Raw genomic sequence first — 14,843 nt, 5'->3', positions numbered from 1 at the left:
AGGTAATTTGCCATCTCAAAACGAACTTTGGATAAATGTGGAAGAGATACGGGTTACTACAGCACCAATGCATTGCCCCAAGAGAGCTGGTCGCATCTAGATGAAATGGAATGGTGTCAAAAGGGAACATACCAATTCAAAATCACGCATGCAATGTCTGGCATTGCAAAATAAATAATTTGAAAAAAATTAAAAAAAGCAGAGAATGCCTCAAAATACGTTCGTTTCGGAAAAAAAATATTAATGCCAACGGCACCCGGTGTTCCCAGGCGGTCACCCATCCAAGTACTATCCGGGCCCGATGCTGCTTAACTTCGGTGATCGGACGAGAAACGGTGTATTCAGCGTGGTATGGCCGTTGGCAGATTTCACCACTCTCGAGTCAACTATTTTAGCAATATCAAGCCCGCAAACACTTGCAACGACGCGACACGTCTATTTTCTTGCCCACGGCTTGCATACATCGGGCCGTCCACGACCATACTATATGATGGCGGGAGACGGAGGTAATTTGCCATCTCAAAACGAACTTTGGATAAATGTGGAAGAGATACGGGTTACTACAGCACCAATGCATTGCCCCAAGAGAGCTGGTCGCATCTAGATGAAATGGAATGGTGTCAAAAGGGAACATACCAATTCAAAATCACGCATGCAATGTCTGGCATTGCAAAATAAATTATTTGAAAAAAATTAAAAACAGCAGAGAATGCCTCAAAATACGTTCGTTTCGGAAAAAAAATATTGAAAGCCAACGGCACCCGGTGTTCCCAGGCGGTCACCCATCCAAGTACTATCCGGGCCCGATGCTGCTTAACTTCGGTGATCGGACGAGAACCGGTGTATTCAGCGTGGTATGGCCGTTGGCAGATTTCACCACTCTCGAGTCAACTATTTTAGCAATATCAAGCCCGCAAACACTTGCAACGACGCGACACGTCTATTTTCTTGCCCACGGCTTGCATACATCGGGCCGTCCACGACCATACTATATGATGGCGGGAGACGGAGGTAATTTGCCATCTCAAAACGAACTTTGGATAAATGTGGAAGAGATACGGGTTACTACAGCACCAATGCATTGCCCCAAGAGAGCTGGTCGCATCTAGATGAAATGGAATGGTGTCAAAAGGGAACATACCAATTCAAAATCACGCATGCAATGTCTGGCATTGCAAAATAAATTATTTGAAAAAAATTAAAAACAGCAGAGAATGCCTCAAAATACGTTCGTATCGGAAAAAAAATATTGAAAGCCAACGGCACCCGGTGTTCCCAGGCGGTCACCCATCCAAGTACTATCCGGGCCCGATGCTGCTTAACTTCGGTGATCGGACGAGAACCGGTGTATTCAGCGTGGTATGGCCGTTGGCAGATTTCACCACTCTCGAGTCAATTATTTTAGCAATATCAAGCCCGCAAACACTTGCAACGACGCGACACGACGTCTATTTTCTTGCCCACGGCTTGCATACATCGGGCCGTCCACGACCATACTATATGATGGCGGGAGACGGAGGTAATTTGCCATCTCAAAACGAACTTTGGATAAATGTGGAAGAGATACGGGTTACTACAGCACCAATGCATTGCCCCAAGAGAGCTGGTCGCATCTAGATGAAATGGAATGGTGTCAAAAGGGAACATACCAATTCAAAATCACGCATGCAATGTCTGGCATTGCAAAATAAATTATTTGAAAAAAATTAAAAACATCAGAGAATGCCTCAAAATACGTTCGTTTCGGAAAAAAAATATTGAAAGCCAACGGCACCCGGTGTTCCCAGGCGGTCACCCATCCAAGTACTATCCGGGCCCGATGCTGCTTAACTTCGGTGATCGGACGAGAACCGGTGTATTCAGCGTGGTATGGCCGTTGGCAATTTCCACCACTCTCGAGTCAACTATTTTAGCAATATCAAGCCCGCAAACACTTGCAACGACGCGACACGACGTCTATTTTCTTGCCCACGGCTTGCATACATCGGGCCGTCCACGACCATACTATATGATGGCGGGAGACGGAGGTAATTTGCCATCTCAAAACGAACTTTGGATAAATGTGGAAGAGATACGGGTTACTACAGCACCAATGCATTGCCCCAAGAGAGCTGGTCGCATCTAGATGAAATGGAATGGTGTCAAAAGGGAACATACCAATTCAAAATCACGCATGCAATGTCTGGCATTGCAAAATAAATTATTTGAAAAAAATTAAAAACATCAGAGAATGCCTCAAAATACGTTCGTTTCGGAAAAAAAATATTGAAAGCCAACGGCACCCGGTGTTCCCAGGCGGTCACCCATCCAAGTACTATCCGGGCCCGATGCTGTTTAACTTCGGTGATCGGACGAGAACCGGTGTATTCAGCGTGGTATGGCCGTTGGCAGATTTCACCACTCTCGAGTCAACTATTTTAGCAATATCAAGCCCGCAAACACTTGCAACGACGCGACACGACGTCTATTTTCTTGCCCACGGCTTGCATACATCGGGCCGTCCACGACCATACTATATGATGGCGGGAGACGGAGGTAATTTGCCATCTCAAAACGAACTTTGGATAAATGTGGAAGAGATACGGGTTACTACAGCACCAATGCATTGCCCCAAGAGAGCTGGTCGCATCTAGATGAAATGGAATGGTGTCAAAAGGGAACATACCAATTCAAAATCACGCATGCAATGTCTGGCATTGCAAAATAAATAATTTGAAAAAAATTAAAAAAAGCAGAGAATGCCTCAAAATACGTTCGTTTCGGAAAAAAAATATTAATGCCAACGGCACCCGGTGTTCCCAGGCGGTCACCCATCCAAGTACTATCCGGGCCCGATGCTGCTTAACTTCGGTGATCGGACGAGAAACGGTGTATTCAGCGTGGTATGGCCGTTGGCAGATTTCACCACTCTCGAGTCAACTATTTTAGCAATATCAAGCCCGCAAACACTTGCAACGACGCGACACGTCTATTTTCTTGCCCACGGCTTGCATACATCGGGCCGTCCACGACCATACTATATGATGGCGGGAGACGGAGGTAATTTGCCATCTCAAAACGAACTTTGGATAAATGTGGAAGAGATACGGGTTACTACAGCACCAATGCATTGCCCCAAGAGAGCTGGTCGCATCTAGATGAAATGGAATGGTGTCAAAAGGGAACATACCAATTCAAAATCACGCATGCAATGTCTGGCATTGCAAAATAAATTATTTGAAAAAAATTAAAAACATCAGAGAATGCCTCAAAATACGTTCGTTTCGGAAAAAAAATATTAATGCCAACGGCACCCGGTGTTCCCAGGCGGTCACCCATCCAAGTACTATCCGGGCCCGATGCTGCTTAACTTCGGTGATCGGACGAGAACCGGTGTATTCAGCGTGGTATGGCCGTTGGCAGATTTCACCACTCTCGAGTCAACTATTTTAGCAATATCAAGCCCGCAAACACTTGCAACGACGCGACACGACGTCTATTTTCTTGCCCACGGCTTGCATACATCGGGCCGTCCACGACCATACTATATGATGGCGGGAGACGGAGGTAATTTGCCATCTCAAAACGAACTTTGGATAAATGTGGAAGAGATACGGGTTACTACAGCACCAATGCATTGCCCCAAGAGAGCTGGTCGCATCTAGATGAAATGGAATGGTGTCAAAAGGGAACATACCAATTCAAAATCACGCATGCAATGTCTGGCATTGCAAAATAAATTATTTGAAAAAAATTAAAAACATCAGAGAATGCCTCAAAATACGTTCGTTTCGGAAAAAAAATATTGAAAGCCAACGGCACCCGGTGTTCCCAGGCGGTCACCCATCCAAGTACTATCCGGGCCCGATGCTGCTTAACTTCGGTGATCGGACGAGAACCGGTGTATTCAGCGTGGTATGGCCGTTGGCAATTTCCACCACTCTCGAGTCAACTATTTTAGCAATATCAAGCCCGCAAACACTTGCAACGACGCGACACGACGTCTATTTTCTTGCCCACGGCTTGCATACATCGGGCCGTCCACGACCATACTATATGATGGCGGGAGACGGAGGTAATTTGCCATCTCAAAACGAACTTTGGATAAATGTGGAAGAGATACGGGTTACTACAGCACCAATGCATTGCCCCAAGAGAGCTGGTCGCATCTAGATGAAATGGAATGGTGTCAAAAGGGAACATACCAATTCAAAATCACGCATGCAATGTCTGGCATTGCAAAATAAATTATTTGAAAAAAATTAAAAACATCAGAGAATGCCTCAAAATACGTTCGTTTCGGAAAAAAAATATTGAAAGCCAACGGCACCCGGTGTTCCCAGGCGGTCACCCATCCAAGTACTATCCGGGCCCGATGCTGCTTAACTTCGGTGATCGGACGAGAACCGGTGTATTCAGCGTGGTATGGCCGTTGGCAATTCCCACCACTCTCGAGTCAACTATTTTAGCAATATCAAGCCCGCAAACACTTGCAACGACGCGACACGACGTCTATTTTCTTGCCCACGGCTTGCATACATCGGGCCGTCCACGACCATACTATATGATGGCGGGAGACGGAGGTAATTTGCCATCTCAAAACGAACTTTGGATAAATGTGGAAGAGATACGGGTTACTACAGCACCAATGCATTGCCCCAAGAGAGCTGGTCGCATCTAGATGAAATGGAATGGTGTCAAAAGGGAACATACCAATTCAAAATCACGCATGCAATGTCTGGCATTGCAAAATAAATTATTTGAAAAAAATTAAAAACATCAGAGAATGCCTCAAAATACGTTCGTTTCGGAAAAAAAATATTAATGCCAACGGCACCCGGTGTTCCCAGGCGGTCACCCATCCAAGTACTATCCGGGCCCGATACTGCTTAACTTCGGTGATCGGACGAGAACCGGTGTATTCAGCGTGGTATGGCCGTTGGCAGATTTCACCACTCTCGAGTCAACTATTTTAGCAATATCAAGCCCGCAAACACTTGCAACGACGCGACACGACGTCTATTTTCTTGCCCACGGCTTGCATACATCGGGCCGTCCACGACCATACTATATGATGGCGGGAGACGGAGGTAATTTGCCATCTCAAAACGAACTTTGGATAAATGTGGAAGAGATACGGGTTACTACAGCACCAATGCATTGCCCCAAGAGAGCTGGTCGCATCTAGATGAAATGGAATGGTGTCAAAAGGGAACATACCAATTCAAAATCACGCATGCAATGTCTGGCATTGCAAAATAAATTATTTGAAAAAAATTAAAAACATCAGAGAATGCCTCAAAATACGTTCGTTTCGGAAAAAAAATATTGAAAGCCAACGGCACCCGGTGTTCCCAGGCGGTCACCCATCCAAGTACTATCCGGGCCCGATGCTGCTTAACTTCGGTGATCGGACGAGAACCGGTGTATTCAGCGTGGTATGGCCGTTGGCAGATTTCACCACTCTCGAGTCAACTATTTTAGCAATATCAAGCCCGCAAACACTTGCAACGACGCGACACGACGTCTATTTTCTTGCCCACGGCTTGCATACATCGGGCCGTCCACGACCATACTATATGATGGCGGGAGACGGAGGTAATTTGCCATCTCAAAACGAACTTTGGATAAATGTGGAAGAGATACGGGTTACTACAGCACCAATGCATTGCCCCAAGAGAGCTGGTCGCATCTAGATGAAATGGAATGGTGTCAAAAGGGATCATACCAATTCAAAATCACGCATGCAATGTCTGGCATTGCAAAATAAATTATTTGAAAAAAATTAAAAAAAGCAGAGAATGCCTCAAAATACGTTCGTTTCGGAAAAAAAATATTAATGCCAACGGCACCCGGTGTTCCCAGGCGGTCACCCATCCAAGTACTATCCGGGCCCGATGCTGCTTAACTTCGGTGATCGGACGAGAAACGGTGTATTCAGCGTGGTATGGCCGTTGGCAGATTTCACCACTCTCGAGTCAACTATTTTAGAAATATCAAGCCCGCAAACACTTGCAACGACGCGACACGTCTATTTTCTTGCCCACGGCTTGCATACATCGGGCCGTCCACGACCATACTATATGATGGCGGGAGACGGAGGTAATTTGCCATCTCAAAACGAACTTTGGATAAATGTGGAAGAGATACGGGTTACTACAGCACCAATGCATTGCCCCAAGAGAGCTGGTCGCATCTAGATGAAATGGAATGGTGTCAAAAGGGAACATACCAATTCAAAATCACGCATGCAATGTCTGGCATTGCAAAATAAATTATTTGAAAAAAATTAAAAACAGCAGAGAATGCCTCAAAATACGTTCGTTTCGGAAAAAAAATATTGAAAGCCAACGGCACCCGGTGTTCCCAGGCGGTCACCCATCCAAGTACTATCCGGGCCCGATGCTGCTTAACTTCGGTGATCGGACGAGAACCGGTGTATTCAGCGTGGTATGGCCGTTGGCAGATTTCACCACTCTCGAGTCAACTATTTTAGCAATATCAAGCCCGCAAACACTTGCAACGACGCGACACGTCTATTTTCTTGCCCACGGCTTGCATACATCGGGCCGTCCACGACCATACTATATGATGGCGGGAGACGGAGGTAATTTGCCATCTCAAAACGAACTTTGGATAAATGTGGAAGAGATACGGGTTACTACAGCACCAATGCATTGCCCCAAGAGAGCTGGTCGCATCTAGATGAAATGGAATGGTGTCAAAAGGGAACATACCAATTCAAAATCACGCATGCAATGTCTGGCATTGCAAAATAAATTATTTGAAAAAAATTAAAAACAGCAGAGAATGCCTCAAAATACGTTCGTATCGGAAAAAAAATATTGAAAGCCAACGGCACCCGGTGTTCCCAGGCGGTCACCCATCCAAGTACTATCCGGGCCCGATGCTGCTTAACTTCGGTGATCGGACGAGAACCGGTGTATTCAGCGTGGTATGGCCGTTGGCAATTCCCACCACTCTCGAGTCAACTATTTTAGCAATATCAAGCCCGCAAACACTTGCAACGACGCGACACGACGTCTATTTTCTTGCCCACGGCTTGCATACATCGGGCCGTCCACGACCATACTATATGATGGCGGGAGACGGAGGTAATTTGCCATCTCAAAAGGAACTTTGGATAAATGTGGAAGAGATACGGGTTACTACAGCACCAATGCATTGCCCCAAGAGAGCTGGTCGCATCTAGATGAAATGGAATGGTGTCAAAAGGGAACATACCAATTCAAAATCACGCATGCAATGTCTGGCATTGCAAAATAAATTATTTGAAAAAAATTAAAAACATCAGAGAATGCCTCAAAATACGTTCGTTTCGGAAAAAAAATATTAATGCCAACGGCACCCGGTGTTCCCAGGCGGTCACCCATCCAAGTACTATCCGGGCCCGATGCTGCTTAACTTCGGTGATCGGACGAGAACCGGTGTATTCAGCGTGGTATGGCCGTTGGCAGATTTCACCACTCTCGAGTCAACTATTTTAGCAATATCAAGCCCGCAAACACTTGCAACGACGCGACACGACGTCTATTTTCTTGCCCACGGCTTGCATACATCGGGCCGTCCACGACCATACTATATGATGGCGGGAGACGGAGGTAATTTGCCATCTCAAAACGAACTTTGGATAAATGTGGAAGAGATACGGGTTACTACAGCACCAATGCATTGCCCCAAGAGAGCTGGTCGCATCTAGATGAAATGGAATGGTGTCAAAAGGGAACATACCAATTCAAAATCACGCATGCAATGTCTGGCATTGCAAAATAAATTATTTGAAAAAAATTAAAAACATCAGAGAATGCCTCAAAATACGTTCGTTTCGGAAAAAAAATATTGAAAGCCAACGGCACCCGGTGTTCCCAGGCGGTCACCCATCCAAGTACTATCCGGGCCCGATGCTGCTTAACTTCGGTGATCGGACGAGAACCGGTGTATTCAGCGTGGTATGGCCGTTGGCAATTTCCACCACTCTCGAGTCAACTATTTTAGCAATATCAAGCCCGCAAACACTTGCAACGACGCGACACGACGTCTATTTTCTTGCCCACGGCTTGCATACATCGGGCCGTCCACGACCATACTATATGATGGCGGGAGACGGAGGTAATTTGCCATCTCAAAACGAACTTTGGATAAATGTGGAAGAGATACGGGTTACTACAGCACCAATGCATTGCCCCAAGAGAGCTGGTCGCATCTAGATGAAATGGAATGGTGTCAAAAGGGAACATACCAATTCAAAATCACGCATGCAATGTCTGGCATTGCAAAATAAATTATTTGAAAAAAATTAAAAACAGCAGAGAATGCCTCAAAATACGTTCGTTTCGGAAAAAAAATATTGAAAGCCAACGGCACCCGGTGTTCCCAGGCGGTCACCCATCCAAGTACTATCCGGGCCCGATGCTGCTTAACTTCGGTGATCGGACGAGAACCGGTGTATTCAGCGTGGTATGGCCGTTGGCAATTTCCACCACTCTCGAGTCAACTATTTTAGCAATATCAAGCCCGCAAACACTTGCAACGACGCGACACGACGTCTATTTTCTTGCCCACGGCTTGCATACATCGGGCCGTCCACGACCATACTATATGATGGCGGGAGACGGAGGTAATTTGCCATCTCAAAACGAACTTTGGATAAATGTGGAAGAGATACGGGTTACTACAGCACCAATGCATTGCCCCAAGAGAGCTGGTCGCATCTAGATGAAATGGAATGGTGTCAAAAGGGAACATACCAATTCAAAATCACGCATGCAATGTCTGGCATTGCAAAATAAATTATTTGAAAAAAATTAAAAACAGCAGAGAATGCCTCAAAATACGTTCGTTTCGGAAAAAAAATATTGAAAGCCAACGGCACCCGGTGTTCCCAGGCGGTCACCCATCCAAGTACTATCCGGGCCCGATGCTGCTTAACTTCGGTGATCGGACGAGAACCGGTGTATTCAGCGTGGTATGGCCGTTGGCAGATTTCACCACTCTCGAGTCAACTATTTTAGCAATATCAAGCCCGCAAACACTTGCAACGACGCGACACGTCTATTTTCTTGCCCACGGCTTGCATACATCGGGCCGTCCACGACCATACTATATGATGGCGGGAGACGGAGGTAATTTGCCATCTCAAAACGAACTTTGGATAAATGTGGAAGAGATACGGGTTACTACAGCACCAATGCATTGCCCCAAGAGAGCTGGTCGCATCTAGATGAAATGGAATGGTGTCAAAAGGGAACATACCAATTCAAAATCACGCATGCAATGTCTGGCATTGCAAAATAAATTATTTGAAAAAAATTAAAAACAGCAGAGAATGCCTCAAAATACGTTCGTATCGGAAAAAAAATATTGAAAGCCAACGGCACCCGGTGTTCCCAGGCGGTCACCCATCCAAGTACTATCCGGGCCCGATGCTGCTTAACTTCGGTGATCGGACGAGAACCGGTGTATTCAGCGTGGTATGGCCGTTGGCAATTCCCACCACTCTCGAGTCAACTATTTTAGCAATATCAAGCCCGCAAACACTTGCAACGACGCGACACGACGTCTATTTTCTTGCCCACGGCTTGCATACATCGGGCCGTCCACGACCATACTATATGATGGCGGGAGACGGAGGTAATTTGCCATCTCAAAACGAACTTTGGATAAATGTGGAAGAGATACGGGTTACTACAGCACCAATGCATTGCCCCAAGAGAGCTGGTCGCATCTAGATGAAATGGAATGGTGTCAAAAGGGAACATACCAATTCAAAATCACGCATGCAATGTCTGGCATTGCAAAATAAATTATTTGAAAAAAATTAAAAACATCAGAGAATGCCTCAAAATACGTTCGTTTCGGAAAAAAAATATTAATGCCAACGGCACCCGGTGTTCCCAGGCGGTCACCCATCCAAGTACTATCCGGGCCCGATGCTGCTTAACTTCGGTGATCGGACGAGAACCGGTGTATTCAGCGTGGTATGGCCGTTGGCAATTCCCACCACTCTCGAGTCAACTATTTTAGCAATATCAAGCCCGCAAACACTTGCAACGACGCGACACGACGTCTATTTTCTTGCCCACGGCTTGCATACATCGGGCCGTCCACGACCATACTATATGATGGCGGGAGACGGAGGTAATTTGCCATCTCAAAACGAACTTTGGATAAATGTGGAAGAGATACGGGTTACTACAGCACCAATGCATTGCCCCAAGAGAGCTGGTCGCATCTAGATGAAATGGAATGGTGTCAAAAGGGAACATACCAATTCAAAATCACGCATGCAATGTCTGGCATTGCAAAATAAATTATTTGAAAAAAATTAAAAACATCAGAGAATGCCTCAAAATACGTTCGTTTCGGAAAAAAAATATTGAAAGCCAACGGCACCCGGTGTTCCCAGGCGGTCACCCATCCAAGTACTATCCGGGCCCGATGCTGCTTAACTTCGGTGATCGGACGAGAACCGGTGTATTCAGCGTGGTATGGCCGTTGGCAATTCCCACCACTCTCGAGTCAACTATTTTAGCAATATCAAGCCCGCAAACACTTGCAACGACGCGACACGACGTCTATTTTCTTGCCCACGGCTTGCATACATCGGGCCGTCCACGACCATACTATATGATGGCGGGAGACGGAGGTAATTTGCCATCTCAAAACGAACTTTGGATAAATGTGGAAGAGATACGGGTTACTACAGCACCAATGCATTGCCCCAAGAGAGCTGGTCGCATCTAGATGAAATGGAATGGTGTCAAAAGGGAACATACCAATTCAAAATCACGCATGCAATGTCTGGCATTGCAAAATAAATTATTTGAAAAAAATTAAAAACATCAGAGAATGCCTCAAAATACGTTCGTTTCGGAAAAAAAATATTGAAAGCCAACGGCACCCGGTGTTCCCAGGCGGTCACCCATCCAAGTACTATCCGGGCCCGATGCTGCTTAACTTCGGTGATCGGACGAGAACCGGTGTATTCAGCGTGGTATGGCCGTTGGCAGATTTCACCACTCTCGAGTCAACTATTTTAGCAATATCAAGCCCGCAAACACTTGCAACGACGCGACACGACGTCTATTTTCTTGCCCACGGCTTGCATACATCGGGCCGTCCACGACCATACTATATGATGGCGGGAGACGGAGGTAATTTGCCATCTCAAAACGAACTTTGGATAAATGTGGAAGAGATACGGGTTACTACAGCACCAATGCATTGCCCCAAGAGAGCTGGTCGCATCTAGATGAAATGGAATGGTGTCAAAAGGGAACATACCAATTCAAAATCACGCATGCAATGTCTGGCATTGCAAAATAAATTATTTGAAAAAAATTAAAAACATCAGAGAATGCCTCAAAATACGTTCGTTTCGGAAAAAAAATATTGAAAGCCAACGGCACCCGGTGTTCCCAGGCGGTCACCCATCCAAGTACTATCCGGGCCCGATGCTGCTTAACTTCGGTGATCGGACGAGAACCGGTGTATTCAGCGTGGTATGGCCGTTGGCAATTCCCACCACTCTCGAGTCAACTATTTTAGCAATATCAAGCCCGCAAACACTTGCAACGACGCGACACGACGTCTATTTTCTTGCCCACGGCTTGCATACATCGGGCCGTCCACGACCATACTATATGATGGCGGGAGACGGAGGTAATTTGCCATCTCAAAACGAACTTTGGATAAATGTGGAAGAGATACGGGTTACTACAGCACCAATGCATTGCCCCAAGAGAGCTGGTCGCATCTAGATGAAATGGAATGGTGTCAAAAGGGAACATACCAATTCAAAATCACGCATGCAATGTCTGGCATTGCAAAATAAATTATTTGAAAAAAATTAAAAACATCAGAGAATGCCTCAAAATACGTTCGTTTCGGAAAAAAAATATTGAAAGCCAACGGCACCCGGTGTTCCCAGGCGGTCACCCATCCAAGTACTATCCGGGCCCGATGCTGCTTAACTTCGGTGATCGGACGAGAACCGGTGTATTCAGCGTGGTATGGCCGTTGGCAGATTTCACCACTCTCGAGTCAACTATTTTAGCAATATCAAGCCCGCAAACACTTGCAACGACGCGACACGTCTATTTTCTTGACCACGGCTTGCATACATCGGGCCGTCCACGACCATACTATATGATGGCGGGAGACGGAGGTAATTTGCCATCTCAAAACGAACTTTGGATAAATGTGGAAGAGATACGGGTTACTACAGCACCAATGCATTGCCCCAAGAGAGCTGGTCGCATCTAGATGAAATGGAATGGTGTCAAAAGGGAACATACCAATTCAAAATCACGCATGCAATGTCTGGCATTGCAAAATAAATTATTTGAAAAAAATTAAAAACATCAGAGAATGCCTCAAAATACGTTCGTTTCGGAAAAAAAATATTAATGCCAACGGCACCCGGTGTTCCCAGGCGGTCACCCATCCAAGTACTATCCGGGCCCGATGCTGCTTAACTTCGGTGATCGGACGAGAACCGGTGTATTCAGCGTGGTATGGCCGTTGGCAATTTCCACCACTCTCGAGTCAACTATTTTAGCAATATCAAGCCCGCAAACACTTGCAACGACGCGACACGACGTCTATTTTCTTGCCCACGGCTTGCATACATCGGGCCGTCCACGACCATACTATATGATGGCGGGAGACGGAGGTAATTTGCCATCTCAAAACGAACTTTGGATAAATGTGGAAGAGATACGGGTTACTACAGCACCAATGCATTGCCCCAAGAGAGCTGGTCGCATCTAGATGAAATGGAATGGTGTCAAAAGGGAACATACCAATTCAAAATCACGCATGCAATGTCTGGCATTGCAAAATAAATTATTTGAAAAAAATTAAAAACATCAGAGAATGCCTCAAAATACGTTCGTTTCGGAAAAAAAATATTGAAAGCCAACGGCACCCGGTGTTCCCAGGCGGTCACCCATCCAAGTACTATCCGGGCCCGATGCTGCTTAACTTCGGTGATCGGACGAGAACCGGTGTATTCAGCGTGGTATGGCCGTTGGCAGATTTCACCACTCTCGAGTCAACTATTTTAGCAATATCAAGCCCGCAAACACTTGCAACGACGCGACACGACGTCTATTTTCTTGCCCACGGCTTGCATACATCGGGCCGTCCACGACCATACTATATGATGGCGGGAGACGGAGGTAATTTGCCATCTCAAAACGAACTTTGGATAAATGTGGAAGAGATACGGGTTACTACAGCACCAATGCATTGCCCCAAGAGAGCTGGTCGCATCTAGATGAAATGGAATGGTGTCAAAAGGGAACATACCAATTCAAAATCACGCATGCAATGTCTGGCATTGCAAAATAAATTATTTGAAAAAAATTAAAAACATCAGAGAATGCCTCAAAATACGTTCGTTTCGGAATAAAAATATTAATGCCAACGGCACCCGGTGTTCCCAGGCGGTCACCCATCCAAGTACTATCCGGGCCCGATGCTGCTTACCTTCGGTGATCGGACGAGAACCGGTGTATTCAGCGTGGTATGGCCGTTGGCAGATTTCACCACTCTCGAGTCAACTATTTTAGCAATATCAAGCCCGCAAACACTTGCAACGACGCGACACGTCTATTTTCTTGCCCACGGCTTGCATACATCGGGCCGTCCACGACCATACTATATGATGGCGGGAGACGGAGGTAATTTGCCATCTCAAAACGAACTTTGGATAAATGTGGAAGAGATACGGGTTACTACAGCACCAATGCATTGCCCCAAGAGAGCTGGTCGCATCTAGATGAAATGGAATGGTGTCAAAAGGGAACATACCAATTCAAAATCACGCATGCAATGTCTGGCATTGCAAAATAAATTATTTGAAAAAAATTAAAAACATCAGAGAATGCCTCAAAATACGTTCGTTTCGGAAAAAAAATATTGAAAGCCAACGGCACCCGGTGTTCCCAGGCGGTCACCCATCCAAGTACTATCCGGGCCCGATGCTGCTTAACTTCGGTGATCGGACGAGAACCGGTGTATTCAGCGTGGTATGGCCGTTGGCAGATTTCACCACTCTCGAGTCAACTATTTTAGCAATATCAAGCCCGCAAACACTTGCAACGGCGCGACACGACGTCTATTTTCTTGCCCACGGCTTGCATACATCGGGCCGTCCACGACCATACTATATGATGGCGGGAGACGGAGGTAATTTGCCATCTCAAAACGAACTTTGGATAAATGTGGAAGAGATACGGGTTACTACAGCACCAATGCATTGCCCCAAGAGAGCTGGTCGCATCTAGATGAAATGGAATGGTGTCAAAAGGGAACATACCAATTCAAAATCACGCATGCAATGTCTGGCATTGCAAAATAAATTATTTGAAAAAAATTAAAAACATCAGAGAATGCCTCAAAATACGTTCGTTTCGGAAAAAAAATATTGAAAGCCAACGGCACCCGGTGTTCCCAGGCGGTCACCCATCCAAGTACTATCCGGGCCCGATGCTGCTTAACTTCGGTGATCGGACGAGAACCGGTGTATTCAGCGTGGTATGGCCGTTGGCAATTTCCACCACTCTCGAGTCAACTATTTTAGCAATATCAAGCCCGCAAACACTTGCAACGACGCGACACGACGTCTATTTTCTTGCCCACGGCTTGCATACATCGGGCCGTCCACGACCATACTATATGATGGCGGGAGACGGAGGTAATTTGCCATCTCAAAACGAACTTTGGATAAATGTGGAAGAGATACGGATTACTACAGCACCAATGCATTGCCCCAAGAGAGCTGGTCGCATCTAGATGAAATGGAATGGTGTCAAAAGGGAACATACCAATTCAAAATC

General features: G+C 46.0%; 29 non-coding genes across 29 annotated transcripts; all 29 read right to left on the bottom strand.

The window, feature by feature from the left end:
- Nucleotides 1-244: 244 nt before the first annotated feature.
- On the bottom strand, nt 245-363 carry LOC139695942 (5S ribosomal RNA). The gene has a single exon (XR_011702505.1). It is a non-coding gene; the product is annotated as a 5S ribosomal RNA (ribosomal RNA).
- Nucleotides 364-749: 386 nt separating this feature from the next.
- On the bottom strand, nt 750-868 carry LOC139695991 (5S ribosomal RNA). Its single transcript, XR_011702546.1, has one exon. It is a non-coding gene; the product is annotated as a 5S ribosomal RNA (ribosomal RNA).
- A 386-nt stretch (nt 869-1,254) lies between these two features.
- On the bottom strand, nt 1,255-1,373 carry LOC139695990 (5S ribosomal RNA). Its single transcript, XR_011702545.1, has one exon. It is a non-coding gene; the product is annotated as a 5S ribosomal RNA (ribosomal RNA).
- Nucleotides 1,374-1,762: 389 nt separating this feature from the next.
- LOC139695988 (5S ribosomal RNA) lies at nt 1,763-1,881 on the bottom strand. The gene has a single exon (XR_011702543.1). It is a non-coding gene; the product is annotated as a 5S ribosomal RNA (ribosomal RNA).
- A 389-nt stretch (nt 1,882-2,270) lies between these two features.
- Nucleotides 2,271-2,389, bottom strand: LOC139695927 (5S ribosomal RNA). The gene has a single exon (XR_011702490.1). It is a non-coding gene; the product is annotated as a 5S ribosomal RNA (ribosomal RNA).
- A 388-nt stretch (nt 2,390-2,777) lies between these two features.
- On the bottom strand, nt 2,778-2,896 carry LOC139695941 (5S ribosomal RNA). The gene has a single exon (XR_011702504.1). It is a non-coding gene; the product is annotated as a 5S ribosomal RNA (ribosomal RNA).
- Nucleotides 2,897-3,281: 385 nt separating this feature from the next.
- Nucleotides 3,282-3,400, bottom strand: LOC139695917 (5S ribosomal RNA). Its single transcript, XR_011702481.1, has one exon. It is a non-coding gene; the product is annotated as a 5S ribosomal RNA (ribosomal RNA).
- Nucleotides 3,401-3,789: 389 nt separating this feature from the next.
- LOC139695987 (5S ribosomal RNA) lies at nt 3,790-3,908 on the bottom strand. Its single transcript, XR_011702542.1, has one exon. It is a non-coding gene; the product is annotated as a 5S ribosomal RNA (ribosomal RNA).
- Nucleotides 3,909-4,297: 389 nt separating this feature from the next.
- Nucleotides 4,298-4,416, bottom strand: LOC139695986 (5S ribosomal RNA). The gene has a single exon (XR_011702541.1). It is a non-coding gene; the product is annotated as a 5S ribosomal RNA (ribosomal RNA).
- A 388-nt stretch (nt 4,417-4,804) lies between these two features.
- LOC139695930 (5S ribosomal RNA) lies at nt 4,805-4,923 on the bottom strand. Its single transcript, XR_011702493.1, has one exon. It is a non-coding gene; the product is annotated as a 5S ribosomal RNA (ribosomal RNA).
- A 389-nt stretch (nt 4,924-5,312) lies between these two features.
- On the bottom strand, nt 5,313-5,431 carry LOC139695985 (5S ribosomal RNA). Its single transcript, XR_011702540.1, has one exon. It is a non-coding gene; the product is annotated as a 5S ribosomal RNA (ribosomal RNA).
- Nucleotides 5,432-5,819: 388 nt separating this feature from the next.
- LOC139695940 (5S ribosomal RNA) lies at nt 5,820-5,938 on the bottom strand. The gene has a single exon (XR_011702503.1). It is a non-coding gene; the product is annotated as a 5S ribosomal RNA (ribosomal RNA).
- Nucleotides 5,939-6,324: 386 nt separating this feature from the next.
- LOC139695984 (5S ribosomal RNA) lies at nt 6,325-6,443 on the bottom strand. Its single transcript, XR_011702539.1, has one exon. It is a non-coding gene; the product is annotated as a 5S ribosomal RNA (ribosomal RNA).
- Nucleotides 6,444-6,829: 386 nt separating this feature from the next.
- Nucleotides 6,830-6,948, bottom strand: LOC139695983 (5S ribosomal RNA). Its single transcript, XR_011702538.1, has one exon. It is a non-coding gene; the product is annotated as a 5S ribosomal RNA (ribosomal RNA).
- A 388-nt stretch (nt 6,949-7,336) lies between these two features.
- On the bottom strand, nt 7,337-7,455 carry LOC139695916 (5S ribosomal RNA). The gene has a single exon (XR_011702480.1). It is a non-coding gene; the product is annotated as a 5S ribosomal RNA (ribosomal RNA).
- Nucleotides 7,456-7,844: 389 nt separating this feature from the next.
- On the bottom strand, nt 7,845-7,963 carry LOC139695982 (5S ribosomal RNA). Its single transcript, XR_011702537.1, has one exon. It is a non-coding gene; the product is annotated as a 5S ribosomal RNA (ribosomal RNA).
- A 389-nt stretch (nt 7,964-8,352) lies between these two features.
- LOC139695981 (5S ribosomal RNA) lies at nt 8,353-8,471 on the bottom strand. The gene has a single exon (XR_011702536.1). It is a non-coding gene; the product is annotated as a 5S ribosomal RNA (ribosomal RNA).
- A 389-nt stretch (nt 8,472-8,860) lies between these two features.
- On the bottom strand, nt 8,861-8,979 carry LOC139695980 (5S ribosomal RNA). The gene has a single exon (XR_011702535.1). It is a non-coding gene; the product is annotated as a 5S ribosomal RNA (ribosomal RNA).
- Nucleotides 8,980-9,365: 386 nt separating this feature from the next.
- Nucleotides 9,366-9,484, bottom strand: LOC139695979 (5S ribosomal RNA). Its single transcript, XR_011702534.1, has one exon. It is a non-coding gene; the product is annotated as a 5S ribosomal RNA (ribosomal RNA).
- A 388-nt stretch (nt 9,485-9,872) lies between these two features.
- On the bottom strand, nt 9,873-9,991 carry LOC139695915 (5S ribosomal RNA). Its single transcript, XR_011702479.1, has one exon. It is a non-coding gene; the product is annotated as a 5S ribosomal RNA (ribosomal RNA).
- A 389-nt stretch (nt 9,992-10,380) lies between these two features.
- LOC139695977 (5S ribosomal RNA) lies at nt 10,381-10,499 on the bottom strand. Its single transcript, XR_011702532.1, has one exon. It is a non-coding gene; the product is annotated as a 5S ribosomal RNA (ribosomal RNA).
- Nucleotides 10,500-10,888: 389 nt separating this feature from the next.
- Nucleotides 10,889-11,007, bottom strand: LOC139695976 (5S ribosomal RNA). Its single transcript, XR_011702531.1, has one exon. It is a non-coding gene; the product is annotated as a 5S ribosomal RNA (ribosomal RNA).
- Nucleotides 11,008-11,396: 389 nt separating this feature from the next.
- LOC139695975 (5S ribosomal RNA) lies at nt 11,397-11,515 on the bottom strand. Its single transcript, XR_011702530.1, has one exon. It is a non-coding gene; the product is annotated as a 5S ribosomal RNA (ribosomal RNA).
- Nucleotides 11,516-11,904: 389 nt separating this feature from the next.
- Nucleotides 11,905-12,023, bottom strand: LOC139695974 (5S ribosomal RNA). Its single transcript, XR_011702529.1, has one exon. It is a non-coding gene; the product is annotated as a 5S ribosomal RNA (ribosomal RNA).
- Nucleotides 12,024-12,408: 385 nt separating this feature from the next.
- Nucleotides 12,409-12,527, bottom strand: LOC139695914 (5S ribosomal RNA). Its single transcript, XR_011702478.1, has one exon. It is a non-coding gene; the product is annotated as a 5S ribosomal RNA (ribosomal RNA).
- A 389-nt stretch (nt 12,528-12,916) lies between these two features.
- LOC139695973 (5S ribosomal RNA) lies at nt 12,917-13,035 on the bottom strand. The gene has a single exon (XR_011702528.1). It is a non-coding gene; the product is annotated as a 5S ribosomal RNA (ribosomal RNA).
- Nucleotides 13,036-13,423: 388 nt separating this feature from the next.
- LOC139695937 (5S ribosomal RNA) lies at nt 13,424-13,542 on the bottom strand. Its single transcript, XR_011702500.1, has one exon. It is a non-coding gene; the product is annotated as a 5S ribosomal RNA (ribosomal RNA).
- Nucleotides 13,543-13,928: 386 nt separating this feature from the next.
- LOC139695972 (5S ribosomal RNA) lies at nt 13,929-14,047 on the bottom strand. The gene has a single exon (XR_011702527.1). It is a non-coding gene; the product is annotated as a 5S ribosomal RNA (ribosomal RNA).
- Nucleotides 14,048-14,436: 389 nt separating this feature from the next.
- Nucleotides 14,437-14,555, bottom strand: LOC139695971 (5S ribosomal RNA). The gene has a single exon (XR_011702526.1). It is a non-coding gene; the product is annotated as a 5S ribosomal RNA (ribosomal RNA).
- Nucleotides 14,556-14,843: the final 288 nt, after the last annotated feature.

This window comes from Hetaerina americana, unplaced genomic scaffold (assembly GCF_022747635.1).
Source record: "Hetaerina americana unplaced genomic scaffold, ioHetAmer1.1.p SCAF_649, whole genome shotgun sequence".
In the NCBI taxonomy this organism is placed as follows: domain Eukaryota; kingdom Metazoa; phylum Arthropoda; class Insecta; order Odonata; family Calopterygidae; genus Hetaerina; species Hetaerina americana.
The sequence above is the reverse complement of the archived record's forward strand: the minus strand, read 5'-3'. Positions and strand labels throughout refer to the sequence as shown.